The sequence below is a fragment of the Cupressus sempervirens genome, chromosome 7 (assembly GCF_028749045.1).
Source record: "Cupressus sempervirens isolate cs-2001-9-10 chromosome 7, ASM2874904v1, whole genome shotgun sequence".
Taxonomy (NCBI): Eukaryota; Viridiplantae; Streptophyta; class Pinopsida; order Cupressales; family Cupressaceae; genus Cupressus; species Cupressus sempervirens.
The window spans coordinates 841,273,444-841,288,035 of NC_143124.1; the positions used below are offsets into that span (position 1 = coordinate 841,273,444).

General features: G+C 32.0%; 1 pseudogene; it reads left to right on the plus strand.

Annotated features, from left to right (window-relative positions):
- Positions 1-9,130: 9,130 nt before the first annotated feature.
- LOC149550018 (ATP-dependent zinc metalloprotease FTSH 2, chloroplastic-like) lies at positions 9,131-11,755 on the plus strand (annotated as a pseudogene).
- The last annotated feature ends 2,837 nt before the right edge of the window (positions 11,756-14,592 follow it).

Genomic DNA, 14,592 nt, shown 5'->3' on the forward strand with positions numbered 1-14,592 from the left:
GTGTTTTTTTGCATCATTCATTTTTTCATCCCTAGAGCATGATGGTGACCCTTGGGATCTAGTAGACCTAACATGGATTCATGATATAGATCATAACTAGGTTAATTTTCTTTGATTAGTTTGTTATTTTTAATAAAATATAGTTGATAATTGCATTGCATGTGAAAATTCAACCCACGTATCTTTAGAAGTTGAGGTTAAAGAAGCATAAGGAGTTCAAGTTCATGCCAATATTGGACTATAAGGGGGAATAAATCATAAATAAGATCATAAATAAGTATAAAAAAGTGCTCACAGAGCCCACTTGAAAAAAATTTAGAAATCATTTTCAAATCTAGGAACATTAATTTTTTGGCAAAGTTGTGCACCTTGCATAGGTCCCCAAGGTGTGTAAGTGCACAATTTTGAATTCTTAAAGATGCACAAGTGAAAGGTCTCCAAGGTGTGTAAGTGTGCATGGTGCACAAGTGTGCAAATGGACATAAATCATAAGAAAGATAAGATATAAATATACAAGAGTGGTCTAAGACCCTGTTTGAGCAAAACCCAAAAATCATTTTCAAATCTGAGAACTTTGATTTTTTGGCAAAGTTGCACACCTTGTGCAATGCAATTTGAGGATTTGATGTAGAAATTTTGTCTCCAAAGGTGTGCAGGTGTGACAAATTTTGAATACTTTGAATTATATCGACAGTTAATTGCCAATTCTAGTTTTTGGGCATTTCATGCACCAAAAATGCATTTCGATGACAATTTAACTAGTAGAGACACACAGAGAAGGCTGATTTTGCAATTTTAGAAGTCCTAGAAACTCCCAAATTATCTAAATTTTTCTTTCTTCTTTGTTAATTTTAGATTCATGTGAAGGTCCACGCATCATGTAATTAATAAAATAAAAAGTGTAGGCCTTCTTAGCACCTAGCTAGGAGTTTGTTTGTACATAATGTTCTTAAAATTGGTGATTTTAGCATATTTTTTTTGCAAGGAAAAATCCCTATATCCGAAAATTGCATGAAGGATGGGGTTCCTTCTAAATAGAAAGCTCTAATATGTATGCAAGGTCAGTATTCTGATGTAATAACGTATGCTATTGATGCTCTCATTCTGTGTGTTGGGTTTCTTGTTGGAATATATGTTTCCTCTATGAATTTTATGTTCATGAGTAGTGATGGAACTTGTGGTTTTATTGTATGTTAATGCTCATGCAGTCAATTATTTCTAGTGTTTATCATATTTGTTAACAAATTCCTCTATTATGATGAATTGGAGCACTAGTAAATTTTGACTAATTTCTCAACTAAAATTGGTTGAATTTTCAACTCAATTTCAACCAATAGTTTTGTCGCAATTTTTGTCATCAAAATTTCAACTTAGTTTTCTGATCATCAAAATTTTTACCAAACTTGGTCAAAAATGTCACATTAAAATTTATTTAAAAATAATAATACTTGGTCAAAATTTCAACCAATTGTCATCCTTGATCAATCAGGATGCCAAACCCACGACGACATCCTTGTTGCTGACTTGGTTGAAAATTTGAACAAGTTTGGTCAAATTTTTGACCAACCTTCTTTGTTTGAAAAAGAATGAAAATTGGATTGAAGATAATTCCATAAAGAGTGAGATTTATCCTTGATATGGAGCCCCCTATGTCATTGGAATTAACTCTTTCTTGTACAAATTGGGTACTTCTAAAAGTTCATTAAGAACTTTGCATAAAAATCCTATTGGTTGGATAATTTGACTTGAAACAACAAGCCATATACATGGGAGATTGCACAAGGAGAGGCCTTCAAGGACCTCAAACAAGGCTAGTGTATACGCGCATTTGGAAATATCTAAATTGGGACACAAATTTCTATGTTAATGTGGATGCCTCGAACATAGAAATCCTTGTCCAAATTCAGCTATGCCAAAATGGGCATACACACTAGCCTTGTTTGAGCTCCTTGTGCAATATCTCATGCATATGGCTTGTTGTTTCAAGTGGTATAAACACGTGATCTTGCCAGCTTGTAGGCTAAAGAAAAGTTATTATCGTTTGAGTTTAATTTTAGTTTTGGTTATGGGTAGTAGAATTGCACATTATGGAATGGTTTTCTATAAATAAATAGGGATGGAAAGAAAGAACTCGGAAGAGTCCTCATGTCTCAACAAAAAATAAAGAGATAATGACTAGCTATGACAAGTATTGCTCTCTTCCTCAAGAGATATAGAATATACTTCCTTTCACACAATTCTTGGTATACCGAACAAGGGTGAATAGAAGTGATCACAATGAATACAAAAATCAGTCATTAGGTGGGTGTTCTAATGAAGAAACAAGTTTGGATCCAATGATTCATACCATGCCATAAAGTCATCATGTTGATCTAACAGTGGAAATGGTTACAACCATGGATCAACCCATTGGACATGATGAAAACAAGATACCGATGCGCGACACCTATTCAAATTATTGCAACAATAGATCTAATCATGTAGTTGCACCCCATTTCACATTAAGGTAATGACACGAATGTAAACACATAAGACTCTATAGAAATCTTATCAAGGTTGATAGTGTATGAGAATTCAATTAGAATTATACAAATATTGTAGCAAGAATGACATCAAGAAGTTTATATTTGGAAATAGTGACTTCTATTTTATGACACAACATGCTTAGAACATGAAAAACTTAAACATAAACCATGCTGGATTAAATAAAATTGTATGTAGCAATTATGCTTTGGAAATAAAATGGCAATGACAAACAAGTTTCAAAATTTAAAGCAAGATTTAAGTATCATAAGTTGCATCAAAATTATCTGAAGATAAATCTATTGATTAATAAAAGAGACTTGCAAGATAGGAGAAAAGTGGATGTATTGGAGATAAAATCATTTTGAATAAAGATGAGTCCAGTTAAGAAGTGCTTCCAGTTTTCTAAAGACCAAATAAAGATGAGTCTAGTTAAGAAGTGCTTCCAGTTTGCTAAAGACCAAATCATCAATTTGTTGAGTTCCATTATTTGCTTTTTTTTTTGTTTTTCTCCTCCCATTTTGCTCATTCTTCCTCTAGACATTATTCTTCTATGGCTAGATCTTTTGGAACCTACAATACTGAACCCCATCACATTGGAATTCATTGTCCTCCAAATCAATATTTCCAAACTTTCCTTATTAAGGGGAAGTAAAATGATATTTCAACCAAGATAGAATAATCTTGATCAATATTTTAGTTCAAACATCAAAAGCAAAAAATCTTTGAGCTTTATAGCAAGATACAACCACAAGATAATAAACAACAAACTAAAATTAAAGACAAACAAAATCAAATTGAGAAACTCTCTTGTAATTTTACCAAAGCACCCTAAGTTTGCAAAAACACATTTATACCATGAAGAAACTATGACAATTCTTCTAAAATAAGAAAAATAAAATAAAAAAGGAAAATCGTCAACTCATCTTCAACTACAGATATTGGTGAATCAACATCTCCTTCAACCTTAGCAGCCACAACATTAACCATTTTCAAAATTTGCATGACAAAATGGACTAGAAAGCATTATGTGTTCACAATATTGGTGTGGACATTGATTTTTAGAAGATTATATTTTCTCTATACACTCAGAATAATATTAATGATTCAAAATATTTAAGCACATGTCTATGAACTCCAAATGAGGAGCAGAAATGCCATGCAAATTAAAAAACCAAGTTAGACTTACCATGAAGGGAAAAAGTCTTGTTAGAATGTTGCACCCATGTGTTCACAATAAACAATAATAAGTTAATCACAATATTGGCACATAAATGAACTGTACTTGATTCCCCAAATTAGACACGTATAAAATTCATGTGAACATAATCATTTAATAATATTGAATCAAAATTAATATATACCTTGAGACAGACCTCATGGGATTCCACATTTTTGGATGAACTGGACAATACACAAGAAAAGACAATAATAAAATTTCCAAATAAATTGGCAACATTCCAGAAAGAATAAGAATAAGAAAAGTTTGTAACAAAATGGATGTAGAAAAATATTATAAAAACTTACAATCACTCATGGACACGCATATCCTCTTTTGAGTTGCAAAGTGCCCACTTGGTGTAATCATGTTGCAAGGGAGGTGAGCAGAAACATTGCAATTAATTCATCAACTTATTGTGAATTATTGTGAATTCAAAAATATTGAAAAAAGGAATCAACTACTATTAAATTACATTCATCAACAATTAATTTTCATGTACAAGGATGTCACACTTCACAGGAGAAGATAAGAAAGATACCTAATGCCTGGAGGCTTCTATGGGTACTTAGTTGGAAATTTAAGTTTTCCATAATATACTCCTCCTCCTGATCAAGTTTTAAATGAACCATTTATGTTGTAAGGAATATGATAAATATTAAATATCTTTGCTAAATAATGTTCAATATTTGGGGCAATAAATGTCTACAATTAGGCCAAGCAACAAGAGAGTATAAGGCATCTAAAATAAGCCTACAAAAAAAGTGCATGAACAATGTATAGGTGCATGTGCTCAATCAAAAACTAATTGCGATACACATAGATAAATTTGAGTAGAACAAAACCCATGTGTCAATCCCACATTGTATTTCCAATACCACATTAGAAATATAATTGAAGATCTTATAGGGACATAGTTGAAGATAATTGTGGTAAAATTGTCAACTCACTAGCAAATGGTGTGCCTTCATTCCTTCTAATACATAATTTGCACATTTTACACACAACCAGCATTTGAAAAAAGAACCCCACCATGCAAAGGAAGACAAGAGATTCTAATACAATGAACTAAAAAAATGTGTAGTTCATTTGTATGGGAAACCAAAAAAACTTTACAAAGCATAATAAAGTAATTTTAAAAATCAAATCCAAACAAGAAAAAGAGAATTGTAAGATAAAAATGTAACATCAATGTACTTCAAAACTTGCATGAGCAGATATTTAGTTAGTTCCATAGTTCTAGCTATTTATCACCAAATAGCTAAGCATGGCCCAAAAGTAAATTGAAAACATAGGTGATACTTACATCATTATAAAATGTCAGTGGAAGAAGGATGAGCTAAAACATTGGGAACTGGTTCCTGCAAGTATAATGGACATGTAAGTGATAACAAGCCAACAATTTGTTTTTAAAAATGATTATAAAACATGTTCAAAACTACAACATTAAGCTCAAAAATCCATCTCGATATGCAATCCACCCAAAGAAGAAAAGCATAAAGAGTTTGTGTAATAGTTGCTTGCTCCCATATACTCCAACTTCTTTGTAAAATAAATTCAAGGTTTTTTAGCATGAACCCTAATGACATAGCAACTCAAATAATTTACTATAAAGACCCACAACTTACGGTTTAATGGTTGGAGTCTTCATTTAATTTTATTATCATGTTGATTCCCTGGCTCATAGTTTCCGTTGTAATCTAAATAGTCTAGAATCTCATTCAATGTTAATATGTTTTTCCATAATGCCAATTAATATTTACAATCTTGGCTTTTATTACAATAAAAAAGCTAATATTTGAAGAAAACTTGGATAAGACTCTAAATGTGGTGCTTGATAGGCTTGGAAGAAGCCTTAGTGAAAGAATTTGGTAATAAGAACAAGGTTAACACCTCATCCTTGCATCATATTTGTTAGGAATAAGGTGGCTCAACCTTGGATAATTTCTATTCTTATTATTTGTTTTGTAAAACGTATTTCTTGCAAATAATGTTGATGTGCCAACATCTTGAATTGTGTATAAGGAGATTATCACTAAAACGGTTATGACAGATTCCTATGACACATAAGAGCTATGTTAGGAAGATTCAATGATAGGTGAAGACATGTGGCAAACTGATAAATTTGAGTACTATACACTCTACAGTTACTAATATGGTTAATGGTAAAACCCTAATACGGTTACCTTTGGGAGTAGCCCTAAAGTGAAGCGCATGTTATAAGCATTTTTAGGGTTTGTGAAGAGGGATGATGCGAGAAAGTGTATTGTTGGTACTGTGAGTTGCTATTGGTGTCTTCTGTTGTCACTATTGAACTTGCATTGCAAGTGTATTGTAACCTTGTGTTGAAGATAATACATTGTGTAGGTTCTGGAGGGGTGGGGTTGTTTTACCGAAAGGTTTTTCCCCACCAGAAAATCTTTGTGTTATGTGTTTCTTTCTCTATCTATTTTCGTTATGCTTGGTTGGCTGAAATTTTGTTGTTTACATGATATTGAATATGTAAGTGTAAAATATTTTAATAGGATTTGCACCATACTTCTCTTAAGATATTAGTGTAGGAAGTTGTTTCTGCACCTGAGTTTCCTTACAATATTTGATATCAAAGTAGGATTACACCATTTTGGTTGTGCTAGCTATAGAAGTTGATGGAAGTGAGCAAGATTTTGTTTTAGTTTGTTGTTGAAGTGGTATTTGTTTTGTGTTTTGTGCATTTAATTCTTCTTGTTGAAACTTTTCCATTCTTGACTACAGGCCCTTAGAAATAAACTAATTGTTGAGTTATCAGTGATCCAGAGGGTCCACACATTTTTTTACCTCAAATGAAGATCCAGAAAAGCATAAACTAAATGGCATCATAACATCTTCATGGGTCATAAATGCATTGCATGATTAGATACTATCTTTATATAGAAAACGTGTAAGACAAAAGCTCAAAAAAATTAGGATTGGATGTATATATTAGATCAGATTTAAAATAAAGAAATGTAATGCACCCACTCAGAAAACCATGAAACTATGTGTATTTTTATTTGTGTTATTTGCATGAGAAAAATTATAATTTTTTTTCCATCACCTACAATCACATTAAAAAATGGTTGTATGAATTAAAAACACTACAACAATGTTGCATAGTGGTCTACCTACTTGAAGTCTTAACTCTAGTGATATTTTAATATTTAATTCCATAAATACTCTATCTACTATTTAATCTTTCAATTAGTTAGCATGGTAAAATCACATAATATCATATACCATAGTAAAGATAGAGAAGGAATACTAGCAACATCAAAAGGAGAAATGTATCATCAAGGAGAGTGAACAATACCTTTCCAAGATCTTGTCTGCCACTAGTTGACCAAGGTTTTTGGTGGAATTTTGATGAACCATGAGACGTTGGGCTGGAAATCCCCACATTTTCATTACCCCCTATTCCAAATAAGGTTGGCATTAATCTCCTAATAAATAATCTCTTTCGGCCATGGAGAATTGTAATTGCACTAGTATTAACAATCAATCAGTTATCTTTAAGTATGAAACAAAGGATCAATGAAAACAAGGTCCTCATTTGATTTAGAAATGAATTTAAATCTTTTCTAATTTTAAAAAAGAGAAACAATTGCTAGGTCCTTGGACAAGGCAGCGAACTCATAAATATATTTGTAAACTACTTGAATGAGGCTTCAATACTGAAAATATGAATCTTCATTTAAACAAAAAATTTATGTTTTTTTAAAAGGTAAAAATAGGTGCAATTCAACCAAAAAGAAACCCATTATCACTTTTCCAACAACTTTTGAAGAATCTAGATCCAAAAAATTCCTTACTTTCAAAAAGATCAAACTATTATATAGTTATCCATCACTTGGACTTAAGGGCAAATGGAGCTTCAAGATCTCACTCAGTTCAAAATACTAAACATCTATGTCAAAAAAATGTGAATTACAACACTCATCCAAAATAGTTCGAAGAATGATCACAAGGGAAATGACTTTTATAAAACAAACAATTAAATTCCCTAATATACTACAAAAAAATGCATTTGAAGCCACAATAATCTTTGAACTAGAACAAGTGAAACGTGGCACGATTGTGCTACAGTAGAGGTTCCAACTACCATTAGGATCTGTTCTAAATATATTTACCTTCCAAAAGGAAATGTTTTTAAAAGCTCTAAAGTTTTTCAAAACTCTAGTTTACGTATATTCTCAAGGAATTAAAAAAGGGAACTTACTTTAAATTTAGAAGAAATGGATGAGGTTATACACACCTTTGAGGTCAACTATAAAATTATTTATCTTGCCATTCAATTTTTGATGTTTACATTAAAAGATGTATTGAAGGTGCTTGCACATAGAAAAACAAGCTAACAAGTTGTATTCTAATTATCACTTATAGATGTACAATTATGGAGTGTGCATAGATGATAGATCTTTTCAAAAAGTCATTTTGATGTGCTTCTACTGCAAACAATATGAACCATTTAGTTAAAAGTGAATATAGACCCGAAAACCTTTTCCTTTTGTGATTCCAGTCACATCAACATGTTGGTCAGGAACAAAATGGCAAGCAGTATTTGGAATACCAACAAAAGAAGGGCATCCTTTGTTACATGAAATTCCTTCAACTCTCTCTTCAATGGCACTCTTTGTGAATTGAAAAAGCCCAATATAGGCTTCGTCGGTTGCTTTCCTTTCTTCTACCCTACCCCTATCTGTTGTGCCCTACCAATAGAAAAACCATGTTATAAATCCAATCTAATTATTTAAACATATAAGGAGCTCGTTCTACACTCCCAATAGTTGAAGCAATTATAAATTTATTAAATCCACTTGGTTTTAAATTCTTTGATAGAAATCTCGTTTGCATATGCTCATTATACAAAATGTACAGTACCAATTCTAAAAGTCCTCATACATAGAAACAACTAAGAGGAAAAATCCATGACCAAATCATGGAACAAATACTCTAACTAGCACATACATGTAAAAATAAAAATTTCAATTAGGTGCAATTTACTGGCAGTCTCTCGACAACCATTATGGTTATGATTTTTTAGTGGGTATGAAACTGCAAAGGAGTCCTTATTTTGAGGTGAAATATTATGGAAAAATAAATACATATCAAAAAATTCTAATTAATTTGTTGCTTAAGCTATGCATTGAATCTATGGTGTATGTATTGGATGTGGTATCCAAAAGGGTATCACAGAAAACATGTTGTGAACCGACTATTTTGAATTTGAAAAATTCTCATGAGAAAAAATTGCAAGCATAAGCATTGTTTAAAGAACAATACAAATTGGAGTGAAGATGAAGGAAGCTCAAAAGGTTTTAATTTCAAGTCCTTTCTAGTCCATGGAAAGTATAATATCTAGCATATGAATTGATGATAGCATACCTGGAGCACATTGTAGCATTCCTTATTGAGTGTCTTGACTTGAGTGACAATGTTATTGTCAAGCCAAATGATGGTAATGGGAAAGGTAATTTACCTTAAGTGTTGGAGTTGGGGTTCTAACAAGCTTTTGGTGTGAGCACTCTACATCAATGTTGATCTTGCAAACCTCTTGAATGAAGCAACAATTCTTGTTGGAAGACAAGGCAAGTAATACATATCAAGTAAGGATATAGATGATGCAATAGACAAGATTTTGACTAGTATAGAGGGCACATCAATGACTAATGGAAAGAGTAAGATTTTGGTGGCTTACCATTAAGTTGGACATGAGATTTGTGTGTAAGTACACAAAACTAAACATCTATTGGTACATTATTGTATGCTTTTATGTAGACCCTTCATATATGTATGGACCACAAGTTGGAATTTTGATTTGCAATAATATATGATATCAATGTGTATTTTAGAGGCAACCAAATCTTGTTTTGGTAATTGTTACAAGGTCAAAATGATGACCCTTGAACATGATCCTGTTCAAAAAGTTACTCTTGTACCTCGAGGATAAGCACGTGGTCTTACATGGATTTTGCCTAGAGATGACCTAAGTCTTATTACCAAGCAACAAATCTTTGCTTGGATTATGGGGGCTCTTGGTGGTAGAGCTGTAGAAGAAGTCAGATTTGGTGAAATTGAGGTCACATCAGGTGCAGCTATTGACTTGCAATAGGCAACACAAATGGAAAAACAAATATTTTTCTCTAAGTGGAGAATGTAAAGCATTACCAAATGCACATAAAATTTGGAGCTGAATTGTGTTAATCATTAATTCTAGAACTGATTTTTTTTTTTAAATATGAATTTATATCTATCTATTATGAAATAATATCTATATATCTATATGTATGCATGTATATACACAACTTCTAAATATTTCATTTCTTGTTGCATTGTCATTAGGATTTTGTTTCTAATTTTTCATTTTTGGTAATATAGGTCAACTCTAATTTTAGCCTTACTATTTGAAAATTACTATGAGTGAGGCATCAAATGGGAAACTTAGTATGTTTTTTTGTAACTTGCAAATGGTTATGAGGTTGGAATTTCTGAAATTGGTCCATGGGCTCTATTGGACCCTATAGTCCCAAGTGGTGATATTATTTTATGCATGATGGCAAGGATTCCATGTTAGAGAAGCTAGCAGAAGACATTGATAGTGTAGTGAGAGGCATTTTAGATAATGCATAAGAGGTGGCTAAGAGTCACATCAGGAGTAACCGAGCAGCAATGGATAAGTTTGTGGAGATCTTATTAGAAAAACAAACACTTTTAGGGGATGAGTTTAGGGCCATCCTATCCAAGTTTATAGAGATCCTAGTTAGCAACAAGGATGTATAGGTTGCTCCTTAATTAGCATCAGCTTGATGGATATGGCTAAGAAGATTGTAAGAATATAGTGTAAAATTATACAATGAAATGGAATGCAAGAACCATTGCATTTTTTGGATATGTAGAGAGATTTTGTGTCTCTTGTTAGATACAAGTGCCATTATGTAAAATATGTATAGAGTTTGTTATAATAAAACTCTAAAGGAAAATCTACACCATTATAGTTCGTGCACATTGATTTATATGGTCATATGCATAACATCGCTATTGGAGAGAGTTAATATTTTATGATGTTTATAGATTATTAAAGAAATTAGGGATAGGTATGCATTTTAAAGCATAAATCATAAGATTTTATTATGTTTATGACATTTAAGACCCAAGATAAGGAGGAGAGTAGACACTTCATCAAGGTCATAATGTCTAATAGACAAGGGTAGAATCTCTCCAATATGTTGATGCTTGTGGGTCGCAATAAAGAGGAGAAACATGCAATCTTGTAGCTAATTAGTGATTCATCTAGCTTCCATATTTATAAGGGAGAAAGAAAAGTAACAAAGATTATTCAGAGGCATGTCCAATGTATAAGATAAGGATTGGTTCATCATGAAAGACCAGTTCAAAATGAAGCACACTTTTGATCTGCACAAAGTAGTTGGAGAAATAGAAAGCTATCACCATTCAAACATAGGAATTACAACATATCTATCTATTTATAAGTATGTACCTATATACACATCTGCTAAATATTTCATTTCTTGTTGCGTTGTCATTAGGATTTTGTTTCTCATTTTTTCATTTCTGGTAATATAGGTCAACTCTAATTTTAGCCTTGCTATTTGCAAATTTCTATAAGTGAGGCATCAAATGGGCAACTTAGTATTTTTTTGTAACTTGTAGATGGTTATGAGGTTTGGAATGTCTGAAATTGGTCCATGGGCTCTATTGGACCCTATATTCCCAAGTAGTGATATTGTTTTATGCATGATGGCAAGGAATTCCATGTTAGAGAAGCTAGCAGAAGACATTGATAGTGTAGTGAGAGGGATTTTAGATAATGCATAAGAGGTCGCTAAGAGTCACATCAGGAGTAACCGAGCAACAATGGATAAGATTGTGGAGATCTTATTAGAAAAAGAAACACTTTTAGGGGATGAGTTTAGGGCCATCCTATCCAAGTTTATAGAGATCCTAATTAGCAGCAAGGATGTTCAAGTTGCTCCTTAATTAGCATTAGCTTGATGGATATGGCTAAGAAGATTCTAAGAATATAGTGTAAAGTTATACAATGAAATGGGATGCAAGAACCCTTGCATTTTTTGGATATGTAGGGAGATTTTGGGTCTCTTGTTAGAAACATGTTCCATTATGTACAATATGTATAGAGTTTGTTATAATAAACTCTAAAGGAAAATCTACACTGTTATAGTTCATGCACGCTAATTTATATGGTCATATGCATAACATCTCTATTGGAGAGAGTTAATATTTTATGATATTTATAGATTATTAAAGAAATTAGGGATAGGTATTCATTTTTAAGCATAAATCATAAGATTTTATGATGTTTATGGCATTTAAGACCCAAAATAACGAGGAGAGTGGACACTTCATCAAGGTCATAATGTCTAATAGACAAGGGTAGAATTCCTCCAATATGTTGATGCTTGTGGGTCACAATAAAGAGGAGAAACATGCAGTCTTGTAGCTAATTAGTGATTCATCTAGCTTCATTATTTATGAGGGAGAGAGGAAAGTAACAAAGATCATTCAGAGGCCTATGCAATGTATAAGAGGAGGATTGGTTCATCGTGAAAGACTAGTTCAAAACGAAGCACACTTTTGATCTGCACAAAGTAGTTGGAGAAATAGAAAGCTATCACCATTCAAACATAGGAATTACAACATATTACAAAGTCTATATCTTCAACAGTTACAAAAATCCCAATTCAAGAGTTGTTACAAATTAGGGCATTCTTGATAATCAAAACAAATTTAACGACTTAATAATATCAACACTATTTACAAAGTTGTCCACTTCCTAATCTTTACACTATAACTGGGTACAATTCTTTTGAGAAATGTGACACAACATTTAACACCACATGGAATAGTATTCATTCTCAATATTCTATTTATGAGCCAAAATAACGAAACCAAAAAGATGGCACAAGTGTTACCAAATCAAAACTTTGAAAACATGTAATGATTTGTTCATTGCATATTACCTCAACATTAAACTCATGAGAAGGAAATTTTGGTTTTTGGGAAATCCCTACCAAGGCTTAGAATATTGTTAAGAATGCAATCAAAATTTTCAGCACCAAATGCGTACTCTATATGCGTCATACCTTGACTATTTGATAGAAACATACAAAAAAAATAAAATGGATATAGAAACAAACAACTAGCCTCCACATGTGGAAATTCAAACACCCAACTGTAGTCCTAAATTGCCCAATCTCCACTATTTGGTTTTTTTCTACATGAATTTTACTACAATGTTAATGTCGATCGTCATAATAAGAAGCTCTATCAAGAGCTAGATCTAAGGCTCTAGAGTAGGGATAATTGAATGTTATACTTGTTAAAAACCCATGTGTAACCTTCCACCTCTAATATATTCTCCATTAAGTGGGGCTCAGACATTTGGAATCTAGTGTGTCAGGTACAATATGCAGATAAGAAAGGAAATGTGAATTTAGACTTTAAACCCTATCTTACAAATCTAAAACATAGAATGTAGAACGCTTCTAAAAATGTTTGGAGTATGCAATACACTCACTGTAATAAGAAGCTCTATAAAGATCTAGATCTAACACTCCAAAGTAGGGGTTTCTAAAAGCCAAGACATCATGTTCATAACAATAAATATCATGAATTTCATTTTATGATATTATCAACCCAAGTTGGTTGAAATTTCAACCAACTTAAGAACCTAAGTTCGTCAAAATTTTGACCAAATCGAGCATAAAAACCAAAAAAAGAGGTATTCAAAAACTCTCTTGAGGAGTTGGTCAAAAATTTAGGTCAAAATTTTACCTCTAATGTACTAGTGGAGAAAGGATCACCTTTAAGCTTTTGCATAGTATTTTGTCTCATTTGTGCATGCTTTTTGTGGTTGCATGATTTGATGAATTGTGAAACATCTTATACTTTTACTTAGTTCCTTTAATGATTGCATTGGTGGAATTAAGGATGTGTTGCTCTTGATTCCATTGGTTTCCTTCTCGATCCTTTTGAAAATTTAATTCGCAGGTGCATTGTCACTATGACTTATGTCCATTAGGAATATTATTTTCAACATTTAAAAAATAAATTCTTCTCATTGTATCTTAGTTAATTTATTTTGAACACGTGGTTAGATCTAGAATTCATATAGTTTCATTATTAGAGTTTGCATTCATCATAAAATACACAAAATGCATTAGTTTGTGGTCATGTTTCTTTAGGTACTACAAGATTTATAGATACCAACAAAGGCCTCCATGTGAAAATACACATTTATCTTCAATTGAGCTACTTAGTAGGTTGAAAAATAACCATCTGAAACGTTGGAGTTGGTTAACTTGATTAGCTTTTCAAGAGAGAAATTTGTAAAGATTTTTGCCATAGTCATCATGCAAAAAGATTTCTCAACACTTACTTATACATTCATAATTATTTTTCAACACATATAAACTTCTTTTTTTATCTATTAAATTTTCTTGTGCCTTTGAAATGCATGGATTGGAATGTAGATGTTGTCAATGACCATTGATTAAAACTATACATTAAGAAGTGGAAAGGAAACACTTATTATGTAGGATTTTTTATAAATAGTTGTGTATCTAATATTTTTGGTAATGATGTATCTAGGACTTTTGGTAACATTGATATAATTATTTTTAAAATGGTTGTATCAATGATATACAATGTACATATATGCAATGTTATTTGTACACTCAAGCTTTTGTAATGATGAAATACATGCAAGAATGCAAATATTTTTTTAAGTCTTAAAAAAGGTGATAAGGCCAAACATATCATTTTCATGCATTACATTTCAATTTTAATAGATATTG